Here is a 13,573-nt window from a genome sequence, read left to right as displayed (position 1 = left end):
GTATGTGAAACATAACAGGAGCCACAAAGAGCTCTGTGAGCTCTCTGCACGCTTTCACCTCGAGTTTATCTGCTTACTTCTTCATCTCTCTTTGCCAGCCACTTGCTGTTGGTTTGCTTTCACAAAGGTCTGTAGTATTCAGCCCCAAGGTCAAGACTTGGTCTAGGCGGGGGACGTGACTTTGCAAGCATACATTACACTTAAAGCAGGCTATTCTGATGCTGTGATACTACAGATTTTATACTATATCCACCCACAAAACTGCACAGAAAAATCAACATGTTGCAGATTCTGGTCAGGAGAAGAGCAGGTCATGGGAGCAGAGAACTCAGAGGTAAAAGGCACAGAGTGTGGGTTTTCCCCAGTGGGATCTGGGACCAAGATTCACTGACACCTTCGTTGCACATAGTGAAATTGCCCAACTGAGACACTAACCATTTTAAGTGGAAGGCTTTTATTACTTTTTCTCCCCATGTTTATTATTTTTATTATGCTTTTATTATTATTCTCACAGAACAGACATCGAAAGAGAAATCTATATGAATTAGGGGAGCTTATGTTTTATTCTTCCTTCCAATTTTGAATAAATAATCTGAAACCCAGGTTGTTATATGGGGAAAAAAAAAGTCCTGATTGCACCCACAACGTGGTTTTGCAAAGACTTTTTTCATTTGAAGCCCACTGGTTGAGCAGTTCAATTTAAAATATCCATTTGAAACTTTCAAACCCAGATGTTGAGACAGGTTGGGATAACAGCCATTCTTCTTCTGACTGAGCAATCATGTTGTACACACAGACATATTCCACTGTAACTCTCCAGGGGCTGCAAATTAGAAATATCACTAATAGTCAGATCTAGTTTCTCTTCCTTGCATATGTGAATTTCCCAAACCTGATGTTTGCTAGAATATTCCAACAAGGCAAGAACAAAAGCAGTAAGCACACAGACCTGGGCTGCTTCATTTAAAAGCCCACCACGTATTCCCAGTAGGGTTGTGCAGCATTTCTCCATCAGCCTCTGCCCAGAGCTGTACCAGCAGCCCAGGTGTGCAGCTCCCAGGCAGGACTGCCTGCAAAACCACTTTCCTGCACACCCCTGTAACCACTCAGCTGCACAGCATGACATTTCACAGCTTTTCTAATCCTGATGCTGAACAACCTGAGGTTTTTCAATCCATTTAGGCAAAGTGGCCTTTCAGTCACTTCAAAAGTAGTGCCTCCTATTTATTTCCGTGGAAACTACAACAGCGACAAGGAGCACAATAACACTATTTGTTAGAGCAAATTCTCAGATGCTATTTTTCAACAGTCACCACCATCAGCTCTACATTTCCACCAGCAATGAACAAGAGCCTGCATGCCACACTCATAACAATCCACACCACTGGAGATGACCCACTGTTTCACAGCTGCTATAGCAGAGGTGATTCTAGGAAAAAAGCTGCCCATGCAGTTCCTCTTTCACTGGCTGTTTGGTCTCCATGAACGTTCAGCAAGTGTTGATGAATGCCAGTGCATGGAGGAATTCAGTGACACACTTTTGCTTCATACGTGCTTCCATGTCAGATGCCATTTTGTCATTCTGCCGCTCTGCTGCCATCTGTCACACAGCAATGAAGTGGAATGGAGTATTGGTGGGAAGGTTCAGCCTCATCTGCCCCTGATGTTGTGGGCCAACAGAAAAAAACATGAGGCGTTACTTTTGGAGCAGCCCTCTTATTATTTCGGACAGTTGCTGATGAGAGCCTTGTGCAGCTGAACTCTTTTAATATTTCAATTAACTCTTTAAGAACTTGATAACAGGCATCAACAACCTTGCCCTCACCTGAGAAAGAACCCACGGCACACACCGCAAAGGGATCTGCCCCAGACCAAGCCCCACAGCCTAACCTCCACCTGCTAATCCCACCCCATCAGTGCTCCATCCACTCGCCAGCAGATTCCTGCAGTGAGAGCCCCTGCGTCCCATTTAAACAACAAAAGTGTATCTGACTCTTATGGAAAGCGCTGTAGCTGATCAGTAACTTCTTCTCTTGCACAAGATCCTGTATTTTCAGCTTGCCCCGTGGCTTATTGCTCCAAGCACCTGTGATATTCCTATGACTCCGGGCAGGCAGATTATCCGTAACACAAAGCACACAAGCCCGTGCTGCACCCAGCTCCTCACTGCCTCACTTGGCTGAAGGTTACCCATGGGTTTCCACTCCTTCGTGGCTCATTTAACTAACAGGACTCCTTCCTTGCAAATCTCTCCTCCTGCTCCATATCGAGCAGTCCTTGGGTGACCTATGCCAAACGAGTAGCGCTGTGGATGAAGTGACGGCTCTAATTACAAAGGAAACACCACCATCTGGTGGCCTGATCGAAAACACTTCTACACTGAAATCAAAAAACGATACAACTGTCGGCCTAGCAAGTTATGAAAATCCGTTTTCTTCTCTAGGACTGAAGAAACCTCAGATATCTGAATCAGAGCGCATGCATCCTCAGTGCTGTTTTTTCTTTACTTTTCCCTATCTTTATCATATAAAAAAATCTGATTAAATCCTATTCTGTAATAGAGGTATAGCCTCATACCTCTCACAGCTTCATTCAAGAGCTATTGCGTGTTGCACCCATTCCACAGTGGAGCAAGTTATAAAAGGAGGGAGTAACCTCCCTGATGCAACAAACCCTTGGCACTCTCTTGTCCCTCAGCATCACGGTAAAGCAGGGCTGCTGCAGTCCAGGTGTCCCAAACAGAGCACTGAGCAGCGCTCCCTAGCACGACGTGTTAGAAAGCAACATCAGCCCCGTTCTTCTGTCACTGCACTGAGATAACTTCACTTACTCAGGCAGAGGGTACCACAGTCCAGAAGCTCCAGCTGGCAATTGGACTCACTTCTTCCACTTGGCCAAGAAAGCTTTCCTGCATGGCCTTTTATAATTTAGTTCCTTTTCTGAATCATATTCTTTCAAGTGTACAAGGTATGCAAAATTCAGCACCACCTGTCAGTACCTGGGGAACAGCTTTCCAAAGACAATCTCCTAAGATAATATAAGCTCTATTGTATTTTTTTTTCCTTTAAGCCATTAACTATTTTCATACCCTTTACATCAGCTGGGAACTATATATCACAGACAATCTCATTTGTTTTAATGGCTAAGTAAATTCAAAATGGAAATGACTGAAGCAATTTGTACTGGTGCTTTTTTTAATTTTAGTCTTCACTCCTCCCTTCCCTAAAAAAGCCCTCTCAGCCAAGGGCCGACTTCTGGCAAGTCACTCAATTCAATATAAATCAACTTTAAGCAAATCGAGCATTTGGCCCCAAAAGATCTTTGACTTCCTAGCACTAGTTGGGATGCTCTGTTACTGGCCTTCAAAGGTTGCTTTTTAAAGAGCCTTCTGAGCAGCCTTCTACCACGGCCAACAGACAGAAGTGTGATGGTGGGCAGGAGCAGAGGGCATCACAAGGCCCAGGCTGTGCTCCCTGCCCTGCCACGCTCACTGCTGCAGGCAGCAATGGGCAGCTGCTGCCCCCGTGCCGAGTTAATCCGAAGCTGTATTCTGCAGAGAGCAGCTCCAAGTGGACTGCCCTTTCTTTTCAGCACATCCCATGTTCAAGTGCTTGAGATGACGATTTGAGGAGTAGTAAAAAGAAAGCATTTTGATTTTGTTGTCTGGAGACTTAAACATTTTGGACATTGATTCGTATATCATCTCGTTAGGCTTTGTTTCCTTTTGCAGAAGTTTCTCAAGGGCTCAGGCACATGATTACTAACACATCCATGCTTGTGGAACAACAGATACTTCATTCTTTCGCTATATTCAGTCCACTTGGCACATCTTTTAACTCACTGTACAGAGTGTTTCAATCCTCACAGATAGAAAAAACTGTTCAGAACGTGCCAACATGTACACGAGAAGCACAGAGTATCTCAAAGCTGCTTCTTTCATTATGATACAAAATAAAGCAGCGGTCCAGCTCCCTGCCCAGGAGTCAGACAGCTGTAACAGAAGCGGGTGCAGCTCAGAGCTTTTCCTCTCAGCCACACGACCATCAGGCACCGGCAGTGCAGTGCCACACGTGGCACAGACATCACTGTGCTGCCCGCCTGCTGCACAGCCCCATGTCAGGCACTGCATCAACTGGAGGAATCCCACCAGGCTTAAATCAGGTTGGTACGGACGCAGAAATTACCAACAGCATAGTTAATATATTTCCATGCAGCAATCAATACCGCTCCCTCTGCAAACTGCGGTGAAGTTCAAACCCAAAAGCCAAAGGGAGAAGAATGAAGTGTTATGTGACTGGGAAGCACTGGCAGGTTGACCAGGATGCGACTGCTTCACTCGGCCCGAAGTACGAGATGGATATAGCTCAGACTTGTGGAGGAAACCCAACAAAGATGAGTTTTTGAACAGATGTACAACGCAGACAACAGATAACTGCAAGCACTACACAAAACCATGTGTGAAAAATATAACAGTCAGAATAAACTGCAAAAAGGAGAGGTCATTTCTGAGCTGCAAAATGGATTTATTTTTATTAAGAAATACAAGAAGGTAATACAGAGAGCAGTGACCAGAATTTAGGATCGTACAGCAATAGAAAAGGAACTCATAAGTCCCTTAGGGACATCAGGCTACCCACCCACACACAGCTTGTATTTCAAGTCTTCATTTTAAGGCCATGACTTGACCTCTGTTCACAGAGACATATTAAGGTCTTGGCACAGTGTCAGATGCCTAGAATAGTGAAGTATCGTAAACAGATTTAGTGTATGGAATTTTACACTGGCCAAAATTAATTGGCTAGGAGGTCAAATTACAGCCGTTAATATTTTGCAGTGGGAGCCAAAGCCCTCTGAGTGCCCTGACGCCAATTAACTGTTTCCATCGTTGATTTTTACATCTCCCGCTACTTTGCCGAGGGGAAAAAAGGCAAAACAAAAGAAAAAAAAAATGCCATGTTCTTAATGCTTTCAAAGTGACAACAAATATGAGAAGTAGCTCAGCTCAGTGCAAATCCTGTTTCACACACCTGCAGGAGTCACTGCTAAAGACACATCCTGATAGGAAGCGCAGGGAAGCGGGATGCAGAGCTCACGATGCTACCTGAGTCGTGGCCCATCCAAGTTCAAGCTGTCCTCGCAGCACCACCAGCTTCTTACATGCACTCAGGCAAGTCCTTCAGGCACTATCAGCACACACTGCTGATAGCAAAGGACAACATCAAAGGCGTTGCCACTCTCCTGGGACCAATTATAAACTCAAAACACACTCTCTCGAGCAGCCTGCCTGACCCCAAAAGGTCTGGATGTGCTCCCAGACAGGTCAGCCTGGCTGCAACCCACCTGCAGCTCAGCTTCCCCAAGTTCCTGCCCCTTCCTTTCTCCCCTCACTCTTGTCTGCAAATCCAGACAAGGGTTAAGGAAAAGCTGCCTACTGCCTGATCCTTTGGGCTGAGCCCCCTCTGCACTGGCACCCGAGGTACATACACTCTGGAGTAACAAGAGCCACAAACACACAATTGGCTTTAGCATAGGCCCCCAGGTTTAATACAGAGAGAGCACTGACTTCATAGCCAACCCTAATTATCATGTGGAATGGCAAGGAAATACTTTCTGGCTCTACTGAAGCCAATGGCAGAAGTCCCATTATCAGGATTTTAGATTACAGTACTACAGCTGTATCACCAGATCACATCCTACGTGTTTATATATAATTGATAGAGTTGCAGTATATTTGAGCCAAATTCCAAAATTTAAACTTGGATATACATCAGTGTCAAGTGTAAATTTTATACTAATGATCCCCTATCCAAACTTTGCACCCATATTTCATACCTGAGAAACCAATAGCTGGACTCACTTCAGTAATTGCATCTCTGTCTGGCTTGAGGCCACCAAGTCAGAGATGCAGATACTCAGGTTTATAGGTCCTGAAATTGTGGATATTCCAGCAACTCCCATTGCTTATAGATTCTGATTTTAATAACACGATAGCTTAGAGCCATCAAGTTTCATGAAAATTTGCCCACAAAATGTTCTTCCAAAGCAGGATGCTCACTTCACCCAAGTGCCAATGATGTGGGCTCACCTTCCTCCCATCAGAACATCACCACTTAGATGTAAGAGGTTGTTGGTTTGCCTTTTATTACAACCCAGCAGCCTGCCCGAATCCTCATTTTGTTGTCTTCGTTACTTGGAAAGTGAGTGGCAGCAATTTTTCATGAAGCCAGCTCCCTGAAAGGATGCTGTCTCCCCTCCTCAGCTTCAAGGTAATACAAAGATTGCATCGCTGTACCACACCCTTCCGATTCAGCATTGCCTAACCTCATTTTTGCCTCCCAGTTGGCATCACACAATCATCACCTCACAATTATAGATCTGCCATGTGGTAGCCATAGCATCAGTTGCACAGAAGTGGATAATTGGGAAGGCATCTCTGCATCATTAGCTGTCTGAGCAGTAAGAATGGATATGTTCTTTGTGAAAGACAAGACAGTCTTTTTCCACTTGTCAAATCGTTTTCTCCTCCCACATGTTCATTTTTTTTTTAATCAGAAACCAAACAGAAAGACTGCCAGGTGACCAAGGACGCAACTAACAGTGGGATATAATAAAAGAAAAAAAAAAATAAAGTTATTGAAATCAGCTGTTTGTTGAACAGCCTCCCTACTGGTCTCAGACGGGCACTGCTGCCATCTAATCTACATGCTCCAGCTCTGAAAGCTCTGAGAAAAGACAAACACAACACAAGAATCACAACTTTTCCATATCAGAGAACACTAACAGGGCAGTTTCTCCTGCCTGTAAGAGTGATGTACCAGCCCTAAGAGCCCACTATGTGGTGAGACCAGGAGGTGGAGTACTAACGCAGAGGGCCGTGGCAGAACACAGCACATCCCACTGATCTACAAAAACTCTACCAGAAAAACACACAGTCGTTTTATAACACCTTAATAACGAGCTCAACCTACTGTATTCATGCCTTTTAGATGCTAGTGCTCAGCACCACTTCAAGCCAGAAAGTAGCCTAAATAAAAAAGCGAGCAAGCAAACCAATTAACAATGAGAAGTACATACACTGTTTTTATAGCTTCTCAATCCTTTTTTCTAACTCAGAGCATTTTTGGTAACAGTTGCAAGGAACTGCTTAAGTTACACTCTCATTTGTAAACGCACGTTACAAATAAGTAAAGGCAATGTTGTTACTTCTATATAGACCACTGGATAATTGTGCATACGTACAGATAGCTGTTGAAACACAGAGCCAAGTAAGTCAGCCAGAAAACTATGCACTGAATGGAAAATTTGAAACAAAATCATCTTGTGATTACCATCTCAGCAGTGTCCCTTTAAGCCAAAACAAACATTTAGCACTAGTCCATCAGTAATTAGGAGGAGAATATATTTAATCTGACTCCCATGCATTGGCACCAGCGTAACAGGGGGAGGGATGTTAAATATGCCACCCTTTCCAAGCAGTGCTGATTTCCCATCCCAGGCAAATGAAAATGAAAGCACAGAATGTCCCTGAGAAGCCCCAGATCTTTGTGCTCACAAATGAAAACTGAATCCTCTGTTAAGACTTGGCAGAAAAGTAACTCCCTGACGTTCATCAGAGATGCTGCTGCTGGTGCTGTGACTGTATCATTTACACTCAGTGCTTAGCTGTCCCAGAGAGCCAACTGTATGGTTGGAGATCCTTGGTCTAAGATTAAAACAAATAAAAACAAAAATAAAAACGAACCCAAAGAAACAAGTGTATCTTGAAGTTAGTGTGGACTGAGAATGGAAGACAGAGAAAGGAGACTTCAAGACCAAACAAAAGTCAACAGGAAGATAGGTTTTTGGTTTTTTAAGAGGAAGATTTTTTGAGGGAAGGATTTTTTCAAATGCTATCAACTTCAAAGCTTACTGGAATAGCAATTGTAAGCTGGATCTAATGCTCCAGTAATCAAGCCTTCAACATAATAACAGCACCTTGGAAGCCAGGAGAAATCTTACAAGGAATCAGTGAAATTTTGTTGAGAAACACTACCTTGGACATGCACATTGTATACATGGCCCATATGCCAATGTATGTTTTGGGAATGCTCAGGTGAGAGTTTTTGAAGCAGAGTGATTTAGCCACTGCTCTGCTGGAAAGAAAAAGCCACGTATATTGCCAGTCACACGTCCAGTTCTAGGGACTGTTCTAATAAGGAGTGCTGCCATGGGAGCTTTGGTACTGGAAAGCTAAAGCGAGAAGAATTAGAATTGTAGACTTGCTTAAGGAGCATTTGCTTCAGAAAATCAGAATTGGAGCAGAATGGACGAGAAGACTGAGCTCTGTAGAAAGCACACAATGAAAAGAGAATCAATATATACAGATGTAAATGACCAGATAAAACTGAGAAGGAAATAAGAGATAATATTGCTGTCCCAGAGGATTAGCAGTGAAATTGCAGGCATTTTAAAAGCGAAGTACAGCTCCTGTTGGAATACATCACACGCTCACAGATCCCAAAAGATTGAGAGGGACCAGTTTACTTGGGATGAAACTGCAGTCTCTGAGAATTGTGCTGACCTGGAGCTTGTAAAAATATTATAAAATAAATGCTTCAGTGAGGTATATAAATAAGCAAGAAAGGTAGTATCATATGTTGGACAGACCCCAAATGAAGTGACATGAGAGCAGCTGAATCCAACAAGGCCATGCATACAGGAACTCAAAGGTGAAAAATACAGGAGAGAAACACAGTGGAAAGAAACATCAAGTGCTGTGGATTAAGGACACAAGAGCACATGCTGAAGGGGAAGGAATGAACCACGTGCTTTGCAGTTTCTTCCCTGATAAAGCCCATAGCTACAATTGTTTTACCAGAAACAAGAAACCTGGGCGTGTGCCATGCCACAACACAAGCAAAACAGTTTCCAGCCTTTGACAGGGGCACTGTGGGAAAAGGTTAGAGAAGGGAAGGCAGGAGGTGTGGGGAAAGGAAGTGAATAGTAAGCTTATCTGTTAATATCTTGAATACCTACTTAAAAAAATGAGAACTACAGCCCCTTAAATTAATGTTTCATAAAAAGTAGAGACTTGACTCACTACATAGAATGTCAAATCATTAGCTAAAATATTTAGCAAAGGTCATAAAGTAAAAGGTAGCATCAAAAACAAATGTTAGAAACAGAGTTTGAGGTATGTTTCTTATACTTAAAAAAAAAAATGCTCTTTTTGAAGTGATCTGCCCAACTCTGACCAAGTTTATCAGATATCAAAGTTTAATCAAATGTCTCTATTGTCACATCTTCCAATTATTATTTTACAGAGACTGCTCTGATAAGAATCAGCCAGATCAGCACACTAGCAAACTGCTTCTTGTTAGGGTATTTCCTACACTTAAAATAGCTATTACAGTACACATCACAGGACAGTAAGTACCCTAGGCATCAAATCTCTTTATTATTCTCTGATGGAAATCATCATAAGTGATAAAATACACTTGAGATTCATTTTGAAATATGTGTGGGAAGCAGTCCCTCTTTGCCTTTAAGAGACAAATACCTAAGGTTTGCCCCTCATATTAATATGGCCTAACCACACTGCTGATATTCAGCACATACATACAACCACCTGGCTTCTTATAATTGTTGTTTTTCTTTGCTTTTTCTCTCTCTACTTGAATAATCTGAAGCACGAGAAGCTAAAAACTGTATTAATGTAGAATAAAGCCTTGCAAAGGGCACCCCAGTGAATTAATGGCACCACGTTGTGCCAAACCCACTGCTCAGCCCCCATTTATTGGTGCAGTTGGGAGTTCTTTCACCAACCAAGAGATGTAGCGCAAAGAAATGGTGTTTGCCAGAGCTCCAGACATCAGCCCAAGTCCTCTTCAAACCGCCCTCGTGTAAAGCACAGGCAGAGAACAAACCCCAGAGCATCTGAGAAGAAAAAGCAGTGCTCGCTTCTAACAAACCCTGCGGGGAATTCGGCAGGTGCAGGAGCCTACTGTCTGAGAGGGGGAAAATCTGTTCATATTTAACTCTCAAACAAATGCTGAGATTGCTGCAGAAAGGCTTACAATTTATAACGCATTGACTCAAGCAGCTGGCGAAGCATTTAAAAGCCTGTAAGGTAATATGGTCATTAGGACTATTTAAATTCTTTTGAAGGAATTTAGCAAAAGATTCCTGGGCTGCTTCAAACTAAATACTCAAAGGATCTCATTGACAAGCTGTAATGGGAAGGACAGGAATGTTGTGGTGTTGATAAGAGGACCTTTAAAGCTGAAACTTGCAAAGGATAAGTTTTGACAACCTGGATGACAGCTCTGAAGGGAGAATATATCTGAAGAGGCAAGAGGTTTAGATTCCTATCACCCTTCTGAAGAACAGCGAACATCCAGGTTGTGAATGGATCTGTCCAAAGATGCTCTGAGCTATAATGGATGGCAACTGATCTGCACAAGGTGCGAGGAGCAGCAGATAGTCCCTGTCAGCACAGGCTGCTGGGCTCTGCGACGGGAAGCCTGTCTCACTGCTCTGAAGATAGTTATCAGGACCAGCTACCAGCATATGCTGCCCTTCTTCTAATCGGTGACAGATCTGGACACTCATAACCCGAACAGAACTTTCCATCTGTAGTGCGCCTTAATGAGTTTCAAGTCGGAAATCGCTAACATTTCAACTTTATCTGATGTTCAGTGCCCCACACAACAACAGAAAGAGCCGAGCCTTCTAGAAGCTCTGTATCGTCACTGCTCAAAAAGGAAAGAAGTATGTAATGCAGTTTATTAACACGTTATAGGAAATAAAAATTATTTCCTTAATTCTGTCAGGCAGTGTAAAATTAACAACAGTTTGTCATTCCTCAAGCTAAAAACTCTCGCATTTATGGTTACATATCTTTCTGCAGCATGAAGTGAATGAGGAGCACAGGAACTCTCAAGAGAATATTGAAGTACGTTGAGCTTAACTGTGCCAGTTTTCACCAGAGAGGGGAGTGAGGCTGCACACAGTGAGTCTGCTCACACACCTCCGGGTTTCAGGAACAAGACTTGACACCAGGACTCAGCATCAGGCCAACTCTGTCTTTTGGAAGAGAACCTACACAAAGAGCCCACTGTAAACTGTGGTGAAATACACATGCACATAAAGATGGAAGTTCAACAAAAAGGCTCTACAATATTAGAGGTTAATATTTTAATGATCTCCCTTTAAATAATAGATCATCTTTTGAACAAGCTAATACTTAATAGATGAGGATCTTTAAACCAAATGTAATTGAGCTACAGTGTTTCTACAGCAGCATCCCCTCCTCCCAAATCTCTTTTAACACCCATTGATTTCTGCCAGACATTCATTGGAAGAATTAATTAATTTATGAACTTGTCATTACAAGTCATTGATTAAGATGTCCTTCCTTAAAGATTTAATTATGCCCAAAGATAAAAAATTTGCTAATTATTGCCTTTTATCTAATTGAAGCTTTGTATTACAAATAAAGTTCAAAGGTTTAAGACAGTTGCCCCTTTGAACCACTTGGGCAATGATGAGAATTTAATTAGAAGAGAGACCACGCTCTCAGATGTATTCTGTGAGCCATTCTGGGAACACAACTCTTGCCAGTCTATTCAATGTATGGAAATCCCAAATCTCTTTCAAGTTTTGGTGGGTTCTTTTTTGGTCTTCCATACTTATCACAGTATCGCACTCTGTTTCAGATCTATCAAGTGATTTGACAGTCTGACCCAGCTGTGACATCTTAAATCACAGATTAACAACTTCCACTTCTCCTTTTCTTACAAGTTTATTTCCTCTTAGATACTGATACAGAAATGATCCCCAATAACACAGGCTTTCAGCTCTCTGGCAAAAAAAAAAAAAAGCAGTAATTGTCTCACTTAAGAACTGTTCTTAACTGAGGATCACAGCAGGACAACATCAGTGTCCAAACACCAACATTTCTCATCAACTCAGAAAAAGAAAAGGAACATCACATAGGAAGTTTCTTTCTGTGTCATTAAAGAAACTCAGGAGCTGGTAGGCACATTTCCTAACAACACAAATCAAAACAGACGTGACCCCAGAAAAGCAAATCCTAGCATACAAATGACTCAGCTTTTAAGCTTCCTAGGATGAGATTTGCATAAACCTGAAGCACGAAGCTCTCCTGTTTGGTACACACATACGTATACCAGTACTGCATGCAAATGGCACCTGCAGGAACTGTCTTTGCAAACGATAGTAAAGATATCACGCTGTGTTGGTAATTATTAGGCTTTGTACACAGCTGCAGCTCTGAAGAGCTGGCCCACTGGGATCTCTTGTTTCCCAACAGCATTCAGGACTGTGTGACAGACAGCCCAGGGCTCAGCTGACAATCACTGCCTGGATAGCCAGGCTCCATGGCAGTGCGTGGGCAAGGGCCTGACAGCCCCCATTAAACATGAAATGATTGCTTTGAAACCCGAAACGACTCCGAGTAGGTATTTGGGCACAAAAAATGCCCACTACACTACTAGCTAATGAAGTCACTTGACACTTATACATATAGTTAGAAGAAATATAATCAATCAATCTATCCATATTCTATCAAACTATAGTTTTGAAAGCATCCTTGATTTATGTCATAGTTTATAGGAAAAGAACATTCAACACTTCATTGAGCCAGTGTTTTCTTACATTTTATTTCCCTTCCACAAAAAATACATACTGTACACTTGGAACAGTGAATGAGCTTTGAGTGTCCTTTACCAAAATAACTGCATACCAAAATATTTCTTTTACTCAAGGACTTGGCCCAAATTCCCATGAATTTTTATTACTTCTGAGAAGATCTGAGTAGGTAAATTTCCACACCCACAGTGATGGCACCAGGGCTGAAAGAAGGAAAGCAAAAGGCATTCTGTCACAGGGTGACAGGAGATTCATAGGTTCTGTGTGAGCATTGCCATGACTGCCAGCCATCTCCATACACAAAGTATTTGAAGTGAGATGCAGGATCACAGTTGTTATATTTTGAGGCCACAAGCCATGTTCAGTAGTATATACCACGACAACTGCCAGTCAGAGTAAATAAAGACAGATTAGTAGGACTGGAAAAATATTCTGTTACATGTAGTGAATTAGCTCCCAGCATCCTGATTATAAAGACCAAATTCCTGTTAATACCAAAAGATGCTACTAAAGCACAGGAGCTGCACTTTCTTCTTTAAAGTTGCAGAATTACATAAGCGTTATCCACCCACAATTTCTTACAACCGTTTCCAGAAGAAATGCCTCCTTGCAAAATCTACAAATGCTTGTTCTGAACCTGAGCTCTCCGACAATTAAATCACATATTGACATCATCAGTGCTGCCGTGCCAATTCTTCAAACACAGCTGCATCCATTGACCTTACTCAGTGAAAGGAATCTTAGGAGAAAAATAACTGGAAACTTCTCTGGAGTTTCCTGGTTCTCTGAATTTCTTTGTTTCTCCTCTGTAGCAAGTAATGAAATCACTTTTGCTGTGTGCTCAGCACATATGAATAAACGGAATTCCCAAAATTCCCCGCTGAAGATGATTATGGTTCAACTCTTCCACTTTTTTATCTGT

Source organism: Cyrtonyx montezumae, unplaced genomic scaffold (genome assembly GCF_038088225.1).
Source record: "Cyrtonyx montezumae isolate F1298 unplaced genomic scaffold, pur_monq_1.0 scaffold_17, whole genome shotgun sequence".
Lineage (NCBI taxonomy): Eukaryota > Metazoa > Chordata > Aves > Galliformes > Odontophoridae > Cyrtonyx > Cyrtonyx montezumae.
Note: the sequence above shows the minus strand (reverse complement) of the source record.